At 43.7% G+C, this 17,221-nt stretch overlaps 2 long non-coding RNA genes across 5 annotated transcripts in view; one reads left to right on the forward strand and one right to left on the reverse strand.

The window, feature by feature from the left end:
* LOC310673553 overlaps positions 1 to 323 on the forward strand; it is a 28,472-nt gene extending 28,149 nt beyond the window's left edge. For all 4 annotated transcript variants that reach the window (XR_014509094.1, XR_014509095.1, XR_014509096.1 and 1 more), the window contains one exon: positions 97 to 323. This is a non-coding gene — a long non-coding RNA (uncharacterized lncRNA). The remainder of the gene's footprint in view (positions 1 to 96) is intronic.
* LOC310673576 overlaps positions 1 to 17,221 on the reverse strand; it is a 163,680-nt gene that overhangs the window by 78,947 nt on the left and 67,512 nt on the right. The gene's annotated exons all lie outside the window — the stretch shown is intronic.

The raw sequence follows: 17,221 nt of genomic DNA on the forward strand, positions 1-17,221 counted from the left end.
GGATTTATCTACTCACCCTTCAAACCAGCTAAGTGGCCACATCTTATGGCAGAGAGTTCCATAAGCTAATTATTTGTTTTCTTTTGTTTGCCGTAGCTCTACAGTGCATTCCGTGAACCTAAGAAGCTGAGAGGAAGATTACTTATTTGCTTTGTGCATTCCATGTTTCTCATTAGGAAAAAAAACATCCGCTCAGCTTTCAGATATTTGCAACAATTCATGCCGCACAGGATCTTTCATCCTTGCCAATATACGTTGAAATATGGGCCTGGAAAAAAATAATCCCACAGCAGATCAATGAAATAATATTTACATACTTCAAAGGATACTTTGCCTCCTTTCTCCCCCTTCGTCTTCAGCACTAAGTGTCTTGGATATTTCAGCTCTCCTTACAAGTTTTTCTAATTGTATTTCTGCATTTCATGGTTATTTTCTTATTAGCAACATAATTTTCATCTGTTAAGCATTTGCATCCTCTATTAGAAACATCAAAGGCCTATAGCATTTTATGGCAGTCATCTCCATCAATATTCACCAGAAAGAAAGAAAGAAAGAAAGAAAGAAAGAAAGAAAGAAAGAAAGAAAGAAAGAAAATGTATCCATATAAAATCCGTGATGAATATAGAAATTAACCCAAGTGCTTGCCTTAAACTGAGTCAGACAGCTAGTGGCACAAACTCTGTGTTGTCTACTCTGCAGCAGTTCTCTGTGACAGGAATTCTCAGGTCTTCTGTCAGAGACTCTATAATGTGGCCTTAATGGATTCAAAGCATGTGTTCTTTCATTGAGCCAGCATTCCCCTCCATGGTGCTTCTCAGATGTTGTTGGATTCTAACTTGCATCAACCTTGACCCCTGGCCATGCCAACTGGGGCTGATGGAAGCTGCAGTTCATGATATCCTGAATGGTGCCATCTGGGGAGACAGCACAGAGCAATGATTTCAATGGGCTGTAATAATCTTCTTTAACCTCCTGCTGACAATTCTGTGTCCAGGGCAGTTGTCTACCAGCTCCATCTGGTACGCAGACTGAGACCCTACCTGCCCGCGGACTGTATTACCAGAGTGGTGCATGCTCTAGTTATCGCAGGCCAGTGTTTCCCAGTTGCCGGTGTTTATACTACATTTTTAAGATTTGCCTAGAGAGCGTCTATAAACCTCTTTTCTTGACCATCAGCATTACGCTTCCATTTTTAAGTTTGGAATAGAGTAGTTGCTTTGGAAGACGATAATCCGGCATCTGAACAACATGACCAGTCCAACGAAGTTGATGTTGAAGAATCATAGCAGCAAATGTCACATGGAAAAGCCATGGGTGGGGTATAATAATAATACAGGGACGCGGGTGGCGCTGTGGGTAAAACCTCAGCGCCTAGGACTTGCCGATTGCATGGTCGGCGGTTCGATTCCCCGCAGTGGGGTGCGCTCCCATCGTTCGGTCCCAGCGCCTGCCAACCTAGCAGTTCGAAAGCACCCCTGGGTGCAAGTAGATAAATAGGGACCGCTTACCAGCGGGAAGGTAAACAGCGTTTCCGTGTGCTGCGCTGGTTCGCCAGATGCAGCTTGTCACGCTGGCCACGTGACCCGGAAGTGTCTGCGGACAGTGCTGGATCCCGGCCTATAGAGTGAGATGAGCGCACAACCCTAGAGTCTGTCAAGACTGGCCCGTACGGGCAGGGGTACCTTTACCTTTACCTAATAATAATACTAATAATAATTGTTATTGTTATTATTGTTATTATTTTGTTTTGCCAAACCAAAGGTTGATTCCTAATGCCATTTTTATCGTTTTTCATTTTCTTTATAGGATTAAGAACAAAAATATACTGTTAGATTCCCAGGCATGAATCTTCTGGGGTTAATTTGAACTCTTTTTGAAAAGCCCCTTAACCTCAATGGGGGTGAAACATCCTATGACATGGCAGTTTTGGATTTGCCACACGTTTCTGGATCCAAACTTGATTGGTTGTCTCTAAAGGTGCGCTAGATAGTGTTGTGTTTCAATTTTACAGGAAGTGAATTAAAGATGTTGGTGAGCTAAATACCTTTTTCTAGAATGGATGGAAATTTGTGAATATTCACTTTTCTTGAGCCTCATTTATGCCATTGTTTGGAGGTGGCTTCTTCCACCTATAGATTAACCATATGGATGATCCCAGACAATCAGGGATCACATAGTGAATAAGCTACATAGGCAATCAGATTTGACAGCATGATGATATCACTGCAGGCAACTCAGGCAAATGCTTCATGGCTTAGTTGCATGGAACTATCATACTCACCCAAGGTTTACACAGTGAATGGCATCAGAATTTTATTCCCACCAGATCGATTTGGCTGCTTGGCCAATTCACTAAGGGCAAGTGAGAGAGTGAGAGGGCATGTGGGCAATTAAAATAAGTGAATATATTGACAAGAAATACAGAAAAATCACTAAAAATTGGGAGTTCTTCAACACTGTTCAAAAATGTGCAAAAACACACCCTAACCCTAACCCTAACCCTAACCCTAACCCTAACCCTAACCCAAAACACCTATGAGCAGTTTTGGCTCAATCCTACAAGTTGTACCATAGTTTTTGCTCTATGACTCACTTTTTCCCTCCTAAAAAGTAAGGGGAAATGTGTGTGCGTCTTATGGAGCGAATGCAGGCTGCGCGGCTATCACAGAAACCAGAACAGCAACAGGGATTGCTGCTTTCACTGCGCAGCAATCCCTCTTGCTGTTCTGGCTTCTGAGATTCAGAATATTTTTTTCCTTGTTTTCCTCCTCCAAAAACTAGGTGCGTCTTGTGGTCTGGTGTGTCTTATAGAGCGAAAAATACGGTACTTACCAGGCTTTAAAAGTAATAAAAATGCAGAAATTCAAATGGCTTGGACATCTGTCCGCTCAACAATGGCACAAACATTGAACCAGGGTGTATCAACATAGAATAAGAGCAACCTCAGGGACCATTCCATACAGGTAGAACAGGTGTCTTTGCAAAGTTTTTGCTCTTAGGTAACGAGAGGTTTTTTTATATTGGTTGTTAAATATTATGTGAGAGCAAGACCACTGCAAATACCCTGAAAAATCAATGGATTTTTTTATCATTAGGATGCTTTCAAAAATGCACCTCCTCTATCATTGAAAACTGTTTAAATTGGTGCCTTTAGACCCAGCAAATATTGACCAGGGTATGTGCATTCTGAAGTTTGACATCCACAGTGTAGACCAACTGCCTTTTTTCTGAACATACATAAATAGCTAACAGGCCAAGTGTGCTGGGTTTTTTTGGGGGGGGGGGGTCCTCACTGGCCAGGAATGTCTCCATCAGGGTCCAAGATCCTCCTAATAATTATTGACTCTAAAATCAATGTGCATTCCATGTGCATAGCCTTGGTACGAGCAAATAATACAGTATGTGCATTCTCAAAATCGTTTTAGGCAAGGTGCGAAGTCTAACTTTGGAGTTCCCCTTCTGACTATTGCAGGTGGAATGCATTGCCTAACAAGCCCACACCTATGTCAGACATACCAAGGACCATGTTTGCTTCCCTGGAACAGTTCGGTCCCCCTGAAACAGCTCCCCAAATTCCAAGCTGACCTCACCTTTTGGCAGTGCTCCGTTCTAGCAATGAATCAATTTTTTTGTTCTAAAAAATTGTTGATTGCATATATCTAATTGTACATTCACTTACTTGAAACATTTATATATGCATTTCAATCTTTCAGGGTGATGTACTTCAAAAATCAGTGGAGGCTGGTCCATTTACACAAATAAGCCACTGCTTTGATCAACCTCAGGGTGCCTTCAACCTACAACACACACACACCTGCACGGCCTGATTTCTTACAAACAGATCTGTGGGTACCATTGTCTGTCAGCTTCCTACTTCCTAGTCATAGCATTCATACCCTCTAACATTCCCCAGATGAAAATAGGGACATTCCTCACTGCCCATCCAACTGACACCCCCCCTCCATCCCACCCCCTATTTTTTGGTTCTGCCCACCACCCACAGAAGGTCAGCGGTTCAAATCCTCGCGATGGGGTGAGCTCCCATTGCTCTGTCCCAGCTCCTGCCAACCTAGCAGTTCAAAGCACACCAGTGCAAGTAGATAAATAGGTACAGTTGCTGCGGGAAGGTAAATGGCGTTTCCATGTGCTCTGGTTTCCATCACTGTGTTCTGTTGCACCAGAAGCAGTTTAGTCATGCTGGCCACATGACCCGGAAAGCTATCTGTGGACAAGCGCCGACTCCCTTGGCCTGAAAGCAAGATGAGCGCCGCAACCCCACAGTCACCTTTGACTGGACTTAACCGTCCGGGGTCCTTTACCTTACAACAAGGGGACTCAGCATACACACCTTCCAGCATCCTGAGAAAACGCCTTGACCCTGATTTTATTTTATAAACACACTCCAATAAATATTTTTTTTTAAGGGGCAAGATTAGATGTGGACACACAATGCATAAAAACCCCCATAAAGCAGCAGTTCTCAACCTGTGGGTCCCCAGATGTTGTTGGACCACAACTCCCATCATCCCTACGCTCTGGCCTAGCTAGCTAGGGGTGATGGGAGTTGTAGTTGAACAACATCTGGGGACCCACAGGTTGAGAAAGGCTGCCATAAAGGCTCCTTTCACTCGACTTGGCTCCCCCTTTCTTCACGCCCAGGACTGCCCTGTCCTCTGCCTGCAACTCAGAGCCAGTGCGTCATTCAGTGCTGGGCGACAGCCTCTTGCATTCATCTCCTGCTCTCCACCAGCTCCTATGAGCTGCCCAAGGGAGGAGCCTGGCAGTGGCAGCCACAGAGAGGCAATGATATGCTCCCTTGCAGCTACCACTGCTTCTCAGGAAAAGTATCAGCTCATCCTCCTCTCCAAGCTCGGTAGTGGCACTGGTGGGGAAAGTAGGAACATTCTTGGATCAAATCAGAAGAAGGGGTGGCTTTCATAATTCTGGGATTGTCCCTGGAAAATAAGGACACCTGCTGTTGAAGCATGGGGGAGAATGGGGACAAAACGTGGCTCTGCCTGCCATTGGCTTTGGCTCCCGCTACTGTCTGGGCTTCTTTCCTTCCATCCTTTGTTGTTGTTTAGTCGTTTAGTCGTGTCCGACTCTTCGTGACCCCATGGACCAGAGCACGCCAGGCACTCCTGTCCTCCACCGCCTCCTGCAGCTTGGTCAGACTCATGCTGGTAGCTTCGAGAACACTGTCCCACCATCTCGTCCTCTGTCGTCCCCTTCTCCTTGTGCCCTCCATCTTTCCCAACATCAGGGTCTTTTCCAGGGAGTCTTCTCTTCTCATGAGGTGGTCAAAGTATTGGAGCCTCAGCTTCAGGATCTGGCCTTTCAATGAGCACTCAGGGTTGATTTCCTTCAGAATGGATAGGTTTGATCTTCTTGCAGTCCATGGGACTCTCAAGAATCTCCTCCAGTACCATAATTCAAAAGCATCAATTCTTTGGCGATCAGCCTTCTTTATGGCCCAGCTCTACCAATCCCAATAGGCACCAGACACCGCTGATGAAAACATCTGACAAGGGCTTTTAAATGATAACAACACGGGGGGGGGGGGGGAGAACACACAATGTAAGATGCTAGTCACGGGGGGTCCTCAGCTTACAGGAACAATTTGGCACTAGCCAGGCTCTTTGGATGTCCACCTAAATTAAAACAGACTTTGCAAGGCTCAAGCTGGCATGTGCCAACATGTATGTCTATTTTACACCTAAAAGGGGAAGCATGGCCTGCCAAATAGTAAGCAGAGAGAGTTGTGTTGCTTTTTCTAAAGGCACCTGCAACTCAGAAAGTCTCAATGGCAGTGGTGTAGCGTGGGTTGTCAGCGCCCGGGGCCATGTGGAAGGGGTGAGTGGGAGTGAGGGAAATGTGCTGAGTATGCATGCACATTCAACTGCCTAATGGTGCCTGCATCACTCACCCAGGAGATAACAGCAGCAGAGATAAGAAAAGAAGAGTCATTCAGTTGTCTGGAGAGGTCACTTCCTGGTTTGCACAGAGAAACCGTTTTCAATGGAGCCCAGCGATGGAGCGCAGCAGTTTTGAGGCAGCCCCAGGTGCTGACATTTTTAACCCCTAAAATTTTGCACCCAGGGCAACCGCCCCAGTGCCCCCCCCCCTACAGACACTATGCCACTGCTCTAAGGAGGCATTAATGGAGGTCTCTGATCACATTGCTGATGTAATAGTGCAGCAACTCAGGCATGGGCGGAGTTTACATTTGCCTATAGGCATATTGTCACAGAGTAATCATTGAGAACAGTCCATTGACATTTACCATTGCACTTGCTATCTAAAAGCCCCATAGTACTTGTAAAAGTTAACTTTGGGCTGTCAATTCAGCTCAGAAGGATCAATAAAATATGATTGGCAATATTTATATATATGACAAGGAAGAGACATATCAGAACATGTACTGAAAAATATTATTGTGGGGATCAAATGTCTCTTTCAATTAAAACGTAACACAATGATAAGAGGAGGAAGAGGACAACAATGCAAAATGAGAAATGGGAGGCCAAATATATTTTCCAAGATTAGCTCTTGCAGCTGAAACAGAATCCAACCTGTTGGCTAAAATTTGGCTCTATTCCTGTTAAAATACCTCCCACTAACCAGTTCAGCATGTTAGATGTAGTATATGTCTATGGGGCAAGCAAAAGTCCTTATGAATGTGCTGTGTGGTATAATGTCTCACATATTTCATGTGGAAAGCTCAGTAGTAATGCCAAAGAGGTCTGCCCTTTCAGCCTTTTTAAAGCTAAAAATCAATGCTCAAAGTTTGATTTGAACAAACATCTCAAATTCACAAATGATATTTGCTCTGAACGCTGGTGCAGTCTTTGAACTAAGCATCTGGTGATTGGGAAGATGTTTGCCATTCTGTTACAGAACCCAGAGTTTGGCAACATGTAACTCAACGTGCACTTTGGAATGTGTGAACTTGGGGTTATGCATCTGGTTCATTTTATGGCAGGATATTTCATGAAGATGGAAACAATAAGATGGTCAGTTATCAAGTCTGAAACCCAGTAGAAGAGCCTTGAGTTCACGGCCGACCATCACTTTCCTTGCTATCTTTTACCAGCTTTCTCTTATCTATAGGTAGAAAATCCCATGTGACCTGGCTGAATGCCAAATTTTGAACTGTTGTTTTGTTTTGTTTTTAACATATTTTTATTAAAGATTTATTGGTTTACAAAAGTACAGTCATACCTTGGGTTACAGACCCTTTAGGTTGAGCGTTTTCAGGTTACGGACGTGCCGAAACCTGGAAGTACCGGAACGGCTTACTTCTGGGTTTTGGCGCTCATGCATGCGCAGAATCACTAAATCGCACTTTGCGCATGCGCAGAAGCGCCGAATCGCAACCCGCGTGTGCACGGATGCAGCGTTGCGGGTTGCGAATGCTGCAGGTTGTGAACGTGCCTCCTGCACGTTTGATGTATTAGAGGATTGTTTGGTGTATTAGAGGATTTGTTTGATGTATTAGGGGATTTTAATATTTTTTGGGAAGCTGCCCAGAGTGGCTGGGGAAGCCCAGCCACATGGGCGGGATACAAATAATAAATTATTATTCGAATCCCACGACGGGGTGAGCTCCTGTTGCTCAGTTCCAGCTCCTACCAACCTAGCAGTTCGAAAGCACAAAGTGCAAGTAGATAAATAGGTACCGCTCCAGTGGGAAGGTAAACGGCGTTTCCATGTGCTGCTCTGGTTCGCCAGAAGTGGCTTAGTCATGCTGGCCACATGGCCCGGAAGCTGAACGCCGGCTCCCTCGGCCAATAAAGCGAGGTGAGCGCTGCAACCCCAGAGTCAGCCACGACTGGACCTAATGGTCAGGGGTCCCTTTACCTTTATCTGCCTAAACAAACAACTGCACAGATTTTCTCAGCGCTCTTTATTTCAGATTTACTGCATATGGGGGATTAATTTCTCTGAATCCCCTCACTAGAAATGAACGTTCCTGCCACCCCAAGAAGTTTAGATTTTCAAGCAGCGGGGAAATGCTATTTGTATTCCACCCAGTAATGGAGAAATACCAAGTTTTTTGGCTGTTCTTTCGGCCCAGGATTTCATATAGGGGCAGAAATAGCCTTAAATGCACGCCAGCTAAGTATGGTTTTGTATTTCTTCGCACATTAGTGTGCATTCCACAGTTCTGGATGCAAAGCTGCACAGCAGGGTATGTAAATAAATGTCTCCCTGGGGAGAATTCACTGGGGCCAGAGTTTTTCTTCTCCAAGCCCAGAATCAAGATGTCTCTCCAAGGACATGTGAACTACGTCGCCGAAAAAAATTAAAGCATACTTCTCCCACTGCCAGTGAATGAAAGCAGCAAGCAACATTATTCCTCCACTGAGCATATTTAAAAATCTAATATCCATTTGTTGTGGTTGTTTTAAACATGCTTTAACAATGCTTATTGAGACCTCTCCTGCTATCATAGGCACCATCTCCAGGGGGCTCTGGGGCCTGGGCACCCACAAAATGTTCATTGTGGGTGCCCAGTCGGGCAACTCAACATGTTGCATACTGAGGCGGGGGCTCCTGAATTCAGAGGTTTTTAACGTTTATATTATGTTTTAACACATGTTGAAAGCTGCCCAGAATGGTTGGGGCAACCCAGTCAGATGGGCAGGCTGTAAATAAGAAAACTATTTATTTATTCTTATTAGAAAGTGTATTTTTTCTCTCTTGTTCTGCTAGCAGCTGAAGTGCTAAGGATTTCTGCATGTGCTCAGCCATATCAAGCTGGGATTTGCTTTTAACAGCAAGCCAGCCTGTTCCACTTCATGGAGCAGTATTTCTTTGCTGAGAAAAGGTCTGTGTTCTTTGTCATCAGTCACCTGTCTCTGGGAGCTGTCACCTCCATCTCCCAACTTAGCAACCGTCCCAAGATAACAACCCGACTTTCTCTTTTTCCTTTCCTCTTAATCACAACACTTGCTCAAGTAGAATATTCTCTCCTCCCACCCTCCTTCCTATGTGAGGAAATTGCTCCGAACTTCACTGGCCGGGGACGCTTGAGGGATTTAATTGTTGTAAATTCCAGGACTAATGGGTGGCTGATAACTTAGCAATCTACTTGCTTTTCACAATTCCTGGACTTTTTAGCTTAAAAAAAACAAACCACCCTTATCCAAATTAGGTGTCTGCCATGTTTAGATTAAGTTTGTAAAGTTGATACAGATAACAAATGAATAGTTAAATAACAATATTAAAGATGAGAGTTACAAATTGCAATATAAATAAGAATATAAGAAATACAGGAAATGATGAACACTGGTGGAGGGAAGCCACATAGGTGTAATATTTATGTTTGTATTTGTGTAGTGTATTTGTATTGTCGGTATTTGAATGGTTGTATCTGTAATGTTGTGTGTGCATTGTAAATAATAAAAATAATAATAAATTAAAAAAAAAACAAAATTAGGTGTCAGCCTAAACAGCTGCCCCCCCATTCACCACCCCATTCACCGTTGACGAAATGCCAGGGGGGGGGGATGTTTCCGTTATGTTTTTGGTGTCTTTGTGGAGAGCTTCTACCTCTACCCCACAATGCCAGTGGTCCCAGGTTCTTCAGCCTCACTTGTCTACCCTACAAGTACCCATGTTTGCCTATTTTTTATTTCTTCGCTGCTACCAATTCCTTCAGCTTCACAGCCACCTAGTAAAGTGGTTAGGCTTGGACGTGAGATGGGATCCAGGAAAAGGCTTAATTTAAACTGGCCTGTTAAGGGGACTCTATATACAAACAAAAATCTGATACCTATATTGGGGACCTCCACTGGTATGTCCACATTGCACCACCTTCATTGCAAATCAGCTGCCGGGGGATCAGGGCAGCACCTCCACCCCAACCCATCATGCCATCTGCTGCTGTTAGGAACCTGGAGGGCTGCTGGCAGTCAGGCTAAATGGTGAACTAGATGGACAAATTCTCTATGGCAGCTTGTCATCTTCTTCTTTTGTGATCACTCATGGCTGGGTAAGATTGTCTTCCATGAACATGGTTTTAACAGTGAATCCGTAAGTGACCGTGGAGGCCAATTCTGGAACCACACATCCTTCCAGTGGGGACATAAGTTTCCGGGCGGGAGTTGATCATGGTGAGGGGTTGTCAAGCGTGCCTTCCTCTTAGCATGTTTCTCCCTTTCATCCTGAGTTCAAGTGTCTTCAAAAGCCCATGAAACCTTTGGTAAAGGCTGTTCTCCAATTGGAGCGCTCGCAGGCCAGTGTTTCCCAGTTGTCGGTGTTTATACTACATTTTAAAGATTTGCCTGGAGAGCGTCTTTAAACCTCTTTTGTTGACCATCAGCATTACGCTTCCATTTTTAAGTTCGGAATAGAGTAGTTGCTTTGGAAGATGATAATCAGGCATCCGAACAACATGACCAGTCCAACAAAGTTGATGTTGAAGAATCATAGCAGCAAATGCCACATGGAAAAGCCAAAACTTCACAGCAAGCTCTGCTCATTTTTTAAAAAAACATAGGTACTTCTAAACCAAATGGGCTTAGAAACTCCTTTCAGACCTTCTTCTCATTGCAAAAGGCTGCAGGTGGATTGGGCAAGGAAAGGAGTGCTGGAGATAGAACTGGCACACACAGATATGCCTTCCCAATTTGCGCTCCATTTCAGCTCCATTCAGGTTTGAGTGTTCTTCAATTCACATCACAACATTGATCCCTAACTGAGTGGGGTCCCTTGCATGGCTAATTTGGGAAGAGAAAGAAAGAATATGCAACTGGTGGGTAGTTGTGTAGAAAAATAGGAATTTAATATATTTTTAGCAATGGGATCTTTTTCAGAAGAAATGTATGGATGCACTGAAAATGCCATATTTGACATCGCCCCCAAAAGGCAAATGAGATGCATCCCTAAGATCTGCATCCATCAAAACTTATTTGCACCGATGAATTTATCTTAATGCTGCTGGCATTTTCAGCTGTACACAATAATTTTCCATATATTCAATAAACGTTTTCCAGTCTTCTCAAAACATATGTTCTTCTTGTTCTCTTATTCTATACAGTCATACCTCGAGTTACAAATGCCTTAGGGTACAAATGCTCAGGTTACAAACTCCTCTAACCTGGAAGAGTTACCTTGAGTTGAGAACTTTGCCCCAGGATGAGAACGGAAATTGTGTGCCGGCGGTGCAGGAGCAGCAAGAGGCCCCATTTGTGAAAGCACGCCTTTAGTTAAGAACAGTTTCAGGTTAAGAACGGACCACCGGAATGAATCAAGTTCGTAACTAGAGGTACCACTGTATGTTAAGCCTGCAAGTTGTGCATATTCTGTCAACTTAAGTTGCCATTCTTCTTTGGTTGAGACCTGACTCGTTTTCCATTTTGGGGCAGATCTGCCTTGAAAGAGGAACCTGTAGCATCTTGTTTTCTGTTCAGTAGCTGCTGACCACTTTCTGTATCTGTGGATATGTGATTCCTATTCCATGGTCCCGTTCAGGAACCATAATGAAGTCAGGGCTAGGCTTCACAGCTTTTATTTACTCCATTCATTGAGACTATATAGCTTCCCTAATTACTAGCTTGGAAATTGCTCCATATCTGTGTGGCTTTTCCCAGGCTTTAGATATCCTATTTAAGGCTGATCCCTCCCTAGAAGAACCTCTACTGGGAAATGAAGGGGAACGACTGCAGCTGTGAGGTGCCTCCCCATGTCTGACCCCGGGTCAACAGTGGTCTGCTCTGGCAGCAAGAATGACCCAAGGGGTTCTGAAATGCCCCCTACTTCCCTTGCCTTCTGTAGGATTTTCACAGTTCCACATTTCTATACTGGCACCGTTCTATATCCACCCCCTCAGTGTATCTTGAGAACAATGCACAAATGTGATTCCAATTAGGTCAATAACAAATTCATGAAGTTTCAGCCCTCGCCATCTGTCCTGAGAGAGAGAGAGAGAGAGAGATGTTTTGTGGATGGTTGCAAGGGGGTGTTGGGGTTTTTTTTGGAGGGGTGGTCATTATTATGAAGATTCCGCTTGACGAATCATCTGCATAAATAACAGAGATTAAAGGGGCTTTATTGGAATGAAGCAAAAGGCCAAATTAATAGTGGGACTGACTTAATTCCAAACGCATGACAGCCTCACATAATCAATCAATCGGCACCTGCATATTTTAACACAGTTCAACAATTTCCCCCCCCCCCCCCAGCAAAGACTGGATGTTGGGAAAGATTGAGGGCACAAGGAGAAGAGGACGACAGATGACGAGATGGTAGGACAGTGTTCTCGAAGCTACAAACATGAGTTTGACAAAACTGTGGGATGCAGTGGAAGACAGGAGTGCCTGGCGTGCTCTGGTCCACGGGGTCACAAAGAGTCGGACACAACTAAACGAATAAACAACAACAACAAGCAAAGACTGGGGGAAAATGTTTCCATGCACAGAAATCCCACAAAAATTCCTAAGCATGTATAAGCATCAGTAAGTCCAGCTGAGTTCAAAAGGACTTACTCCCAAATACAGGAAAGCCAGATATTGTTGGATTACAACTCCCCGCAGCCTCAGCCATCATGGTTAGTAGTCAGGGATGATGGGAATTGTAGTCCAGAAACACCAGGAGGACTACCCCTGCCCTGGTAAATATGCTTTGGATTTAAAGCGCAGTATATAATTTAATAGACTTATGAGATTGTGTTTGGGGAAATGAGATCCTTCTGCCCTTAACAGTGTTGAATAATTCACACAGGTCCAAAAACAAGGAATTAACACCCAAATCTCACTATACACACTACAGGTTCAAATAGCCAAACGACCAGAGCTGCAAGTAGTACTGTAAACAAATAAGCAGCCTTAAACAAGCCTTACTTTCTTGTGTTTTTCCGGTCCACAGCAGCCATTTAAACAGAAACCATGGTGGTAGGTAGTGGGAGAGACCAGATAAATAAGAGAGCACTTTTTCATTCCTTGTTTGCCTTTACAAGATCTCATAGTGTTATTTTCTGGGGGTGTTTTGGGGGAGGAGGGTCAAAATCCCATGGGCAGGAACATATTAGAAATTTCCTCATAGATCACTCATTATGTGAACGTTCGTCTAACAAACAATTTCCTGAAAACACACTGTGTTCAGATTGCAAAACTTGCCTATATAAGTTGTTTATTATTATTATTATTATTATTATTATTATTATTATTATTATTATTACCACCCTGTCCATCTGGCTGGGTTTCCCCAGCCACTCTGGGCAGCTCCCAACAGAATATTAAAAACACGATAAAACATCAAACATTAAAAACTTCCCTAAACAGGGCTGCCTTCAGATGTCTTCTAAAAGTCAGATTGTTTTTTATTTCCTTGACATCTGAAGGGAGGGTGCCACTACCTAGAAGGCCCTCTGCCTGGTTCCCTGTAACCTCACTTCTCGCAGTGAGGGAGCCACCAGAAGGCTCTCGGCACTGGACCTCAGTGTCTGGGCTGAACAACGGGGGTGGAGATGCTTGCTCTTTGTACATGCTCTTGAAGAGTAGCTATGTTGATTAGTTTGCTGGGTATACTGTGCTACAATACCTTAGAGCAAATGTTGGCTTCCAGTTGTTACTCCCATGAGCCTTAGTGAGAATGGTAAGTAGATGGGGATGCTGAGACAACAACATCTGGAGAGGCCACACTGGCTTCCCTTGCCTAACAGACGTACTGGGTCTGTTTCAGAGAAAAGAGTTTAGCCCTGAGAAGTGCACAGAGAAGATAAGGAACAATGGAGGATAGGAAAACCAAAGGTAACTAAATACACCCTGAATAATACAACTAACTTGATTTGGATTGTGAATGGAGTATCCAGCTATTTACTCTAAAGACAGGAAAATCCTAGTTAGGTTTTCTCTGTCAGGGTTTCCCAAACCTTCATCTCCAGCTGTTTTGGACTACAATTCTCCGCATCCCTAGCTAGCAGGACCAGTGGGATGATGGGAAGTGTAGTTGAAAAACAGCTGGAGGCCCAAGATTGGGAAACACTGTTCTAAATGTTTCATATGATGAGGGACAGCATGGGTAAGCATGCTAGCTTCATTGCCCTCCACAAGTTGGAAGGATAACTAAATCTCATACGAACTGCAGGGTTAGAAAAGGATCCACAATACAGATGTTTTCCCTCCAACTCACAGAGACCCATGGAGATAGCCAAGGAGAGACAAAACTAGTACAGTGGTATCTCGGTTTACAGTCATACCTCTGGTTAAAGACGCTTCAGGTTGAGTGTTTTCAGGTTGCGTCCTGCGGCGACCCGGAAGTAACAGAATGGGTTACTTCTGGGTTTCGCCACTCGGACATGCACAGACACTCAAAATGACGTTACGTGCATGCACAGAAGTGGCGAATCACGACCCGTGCATGCACATGTGCAGACACAGGTTGCATTCTGCTCAGGTTGCGAACGGGGCTCCGGAATGCATTCCGTTCGCAACCAGAGGTACCACTGTACAAACTTAATCCGTTCCGGAAGTCCATACTTAAACCGAAACCGTTCTTAAACCAAGGCACGCTTTCCCTAATGTGGCCTCCCACCGCCGGTGCCCTTCCACCATTCCATTCTTAAAGTTCGCAAACCGGACATTACTTCTGGTTTTGCAGAGGGCTGTTCTTAAACCGAGGTACCACTGTATGCTCTCCCTCCCTCAGATTTGTTGTTCTTTAGTTGTTTAGTCATGTCCGACTCTTCGTGACCCCATGGACCAGAGCATGCCAGGCACTCCTGTCTTCCACTGCCTCCCACAGTTTGGTCAAACTCATGCTGGTAGCTTCGAGAACACTGTCCAACCATCTCGTCCTCTGTCGTCCCCTTCTCCTTGTGCCTTCCATCTGTCCCAACATCAGGGTCTTTTCCAGGGACTCTTCTCTTCTCATGAGGTGGCCAAAGTATTGGAGCCTCAGCTTCAGGATCTGTCCTTCCAGTGAGCACTCAGGGCTGATTTCCTTCAGAATGGATACGTTTAATCTTCTTGCAGTCCATGGGACTCTCAAGAGTCTCCTCCAGCACCATAATTCAAAGGCATCAATTCTTCGGCGATCAGCCTTCTTTATGGTCCAGCTCTCACTACCATACATCACTACTGGGAAAACCATTGCTTTAACTATACGAACCTTTGTTGGCAAGGTGATGACTCTGCTTTTTAAGATGCTGTCTAGAACACCTGAATAGAGCTACAGACATGCTAAAATGTGGGATAAATGGCTAGAACTTTGAACATATGTTTACTCCATTCTAAAGCATTTATTTTCAGGTGGAGCATGTGTGCCTTGTATGTCTGGCTACACTTTACATTTGCCGTGGGAAAAGCAGCCAAACAATGTGTGCTCCTTCTGATGCTGCCTCCCCATCTGCTTCGCATTGGGCAACACTTGAGAGGCAAAAGAAAGCCTTTCCCCCTGGATTCCGCTTGAGCTGACCCATCATTTTCCAGAAGCAGCTCAACCGGGCAGCTCAACAAAGTTTTGCCTGAGAGCTACAAATGACCACATAAGGTTGTTTGAGTTGCAGCTTTGTACATTACTGATGGATTGATTTTGAAGGGTTGTATCCTGGTATTTCCGTCAGAAGATTCTTAAGATGATTTACAACAGATTGCAACTCTATAAACGTAGTACCCCAAACCTCCAGACATAATCCAGTAGCCTTAAATTCTCTGGCAGGTGGCTGAGGCCACAGTGTTCTTCCTTTCAGTTCTCCAATCCCAAGAGAAAATGGTGGCTAGAGCAGAATGTTCTCTCCAACAGGAAAAGAGTGGAGGGAGCAAACTTATTGCGGCAGCTGCTTTTCTTTCTTTTTTTGGAAATTTTAAAAATTAGTTTTTCCATAACAAATTTCAATTTAAGCATATTATTCACCTTCAGAGTTAGGATTCTCAGAAACCCTTGACTTCCCACCACCCTTCCCTGGTTTCCGTTATCAATCCCTTTTTCCTTCAGCTTATCCTATTTTCTCTAATTTGTTAGAAATATTATTAACCATTTTTCCATTGTATTTTGACATTACAAGCATAACTCTAATCCTGCCAAGGGTTTTAGTTGTTTACAGTGTTCTCTTAAATACATTATAAATTTTTCCCATTCCTTCTGGAATTTCTTCTCTTCCTGGTCTCTGATTTCCCCAGTCAATTTCACCATTTCGGCATAGTCCATTATCTTCACCAGCCACTCCTCTTTGGTTGCAACTTTGTCTTCTTTCCATCTCTGGGCTAGTAGTATCCTCGCTGCTGTTGTCACGTACATGAAAAGTATTTTCTGCTCTCTCGGAATCTCTGTACCTAAAATGCCTAATAGAAAAGTCTCTGGTTTTTTCCCAAATGTTATTTTCTTCAAGTGGTAGCTGCTTTTCTGCCCAGTGAATGGAACTCGGCTTGTTGAGAGAGCATTGAACCAGAAAAAGTGAGCAGTGAGTGATCAGAAATGAAGAGTCGGCGAAAGCTTGATGAAATAAATTTCTTTTCAGCAGGTATTTAAAGCCCACCAGAGTTGGCAGTTCCCATACTGCACAAGTGCTGTAGAGGATGGAGGCAAGTCAAGAGAATGATGGGGTTTGGGGTTTGGCATGTCCCCCAATGGATTTGAACAATTATATATTTTAATTATTATTTTAATTTTTTATTTATACTTTTCAGGTTTATACAGGTCACTGGTTTTACAGTCCTTTTGACATTTCAAACCTTGACTTTCTTTCCCCCTCTTTCTGCAGTTCCTTATATTTATTTTAAATATCTTCTGCATATCCAAATTAACCTAATATGCTCATTTATTCATCTGCTTTAAACATATACTCTTATGAAACTGCAGGCTATTACAATAATCCTGCCAATGTTATTATCTGTTTACAATTTACCTGTTAATATCCAATAAACCATTTCCATTCTTTTATAAAAAGTTTGTGATCTTGATTTCTTATTCTTCTGATATGCCATTTCTGCATATTCCATAAGTTTTTGTATCCATTCCTCCTTTGCTGGGACTTCTGCTTCTTACCATTTTGGGGCAATTAGCATTATTGCCGCTGTAGTCACATACATGAATGAATTTCTATATGGTTTGGGTAGTTCTGTCCCTATAATTCCCAAATAATGTCCCTATAATGCCCTGTGTTATTATTCATCATTCATATTATTATCAGCACCAGAATGAGATCATAAAGGCCAATCTCTCTCCTTCAAGTGGACACCAATCAGCATGAAGACACAAGGAGCAGACTCTCTCCTTC

The sequence above is a fragment of the Podarcis tiliguerta genome (genome assembly GCF_965153285.1).
Source record: "Podarcis tiliguerta genome assembly, chromosome: 3".
Lineage (NCBI taxonomy): Eukaryota > Metazoa > Chordata > Lepidosauria > Squamata > Lacertidae > Podarcis > Podarcis tiliguerta.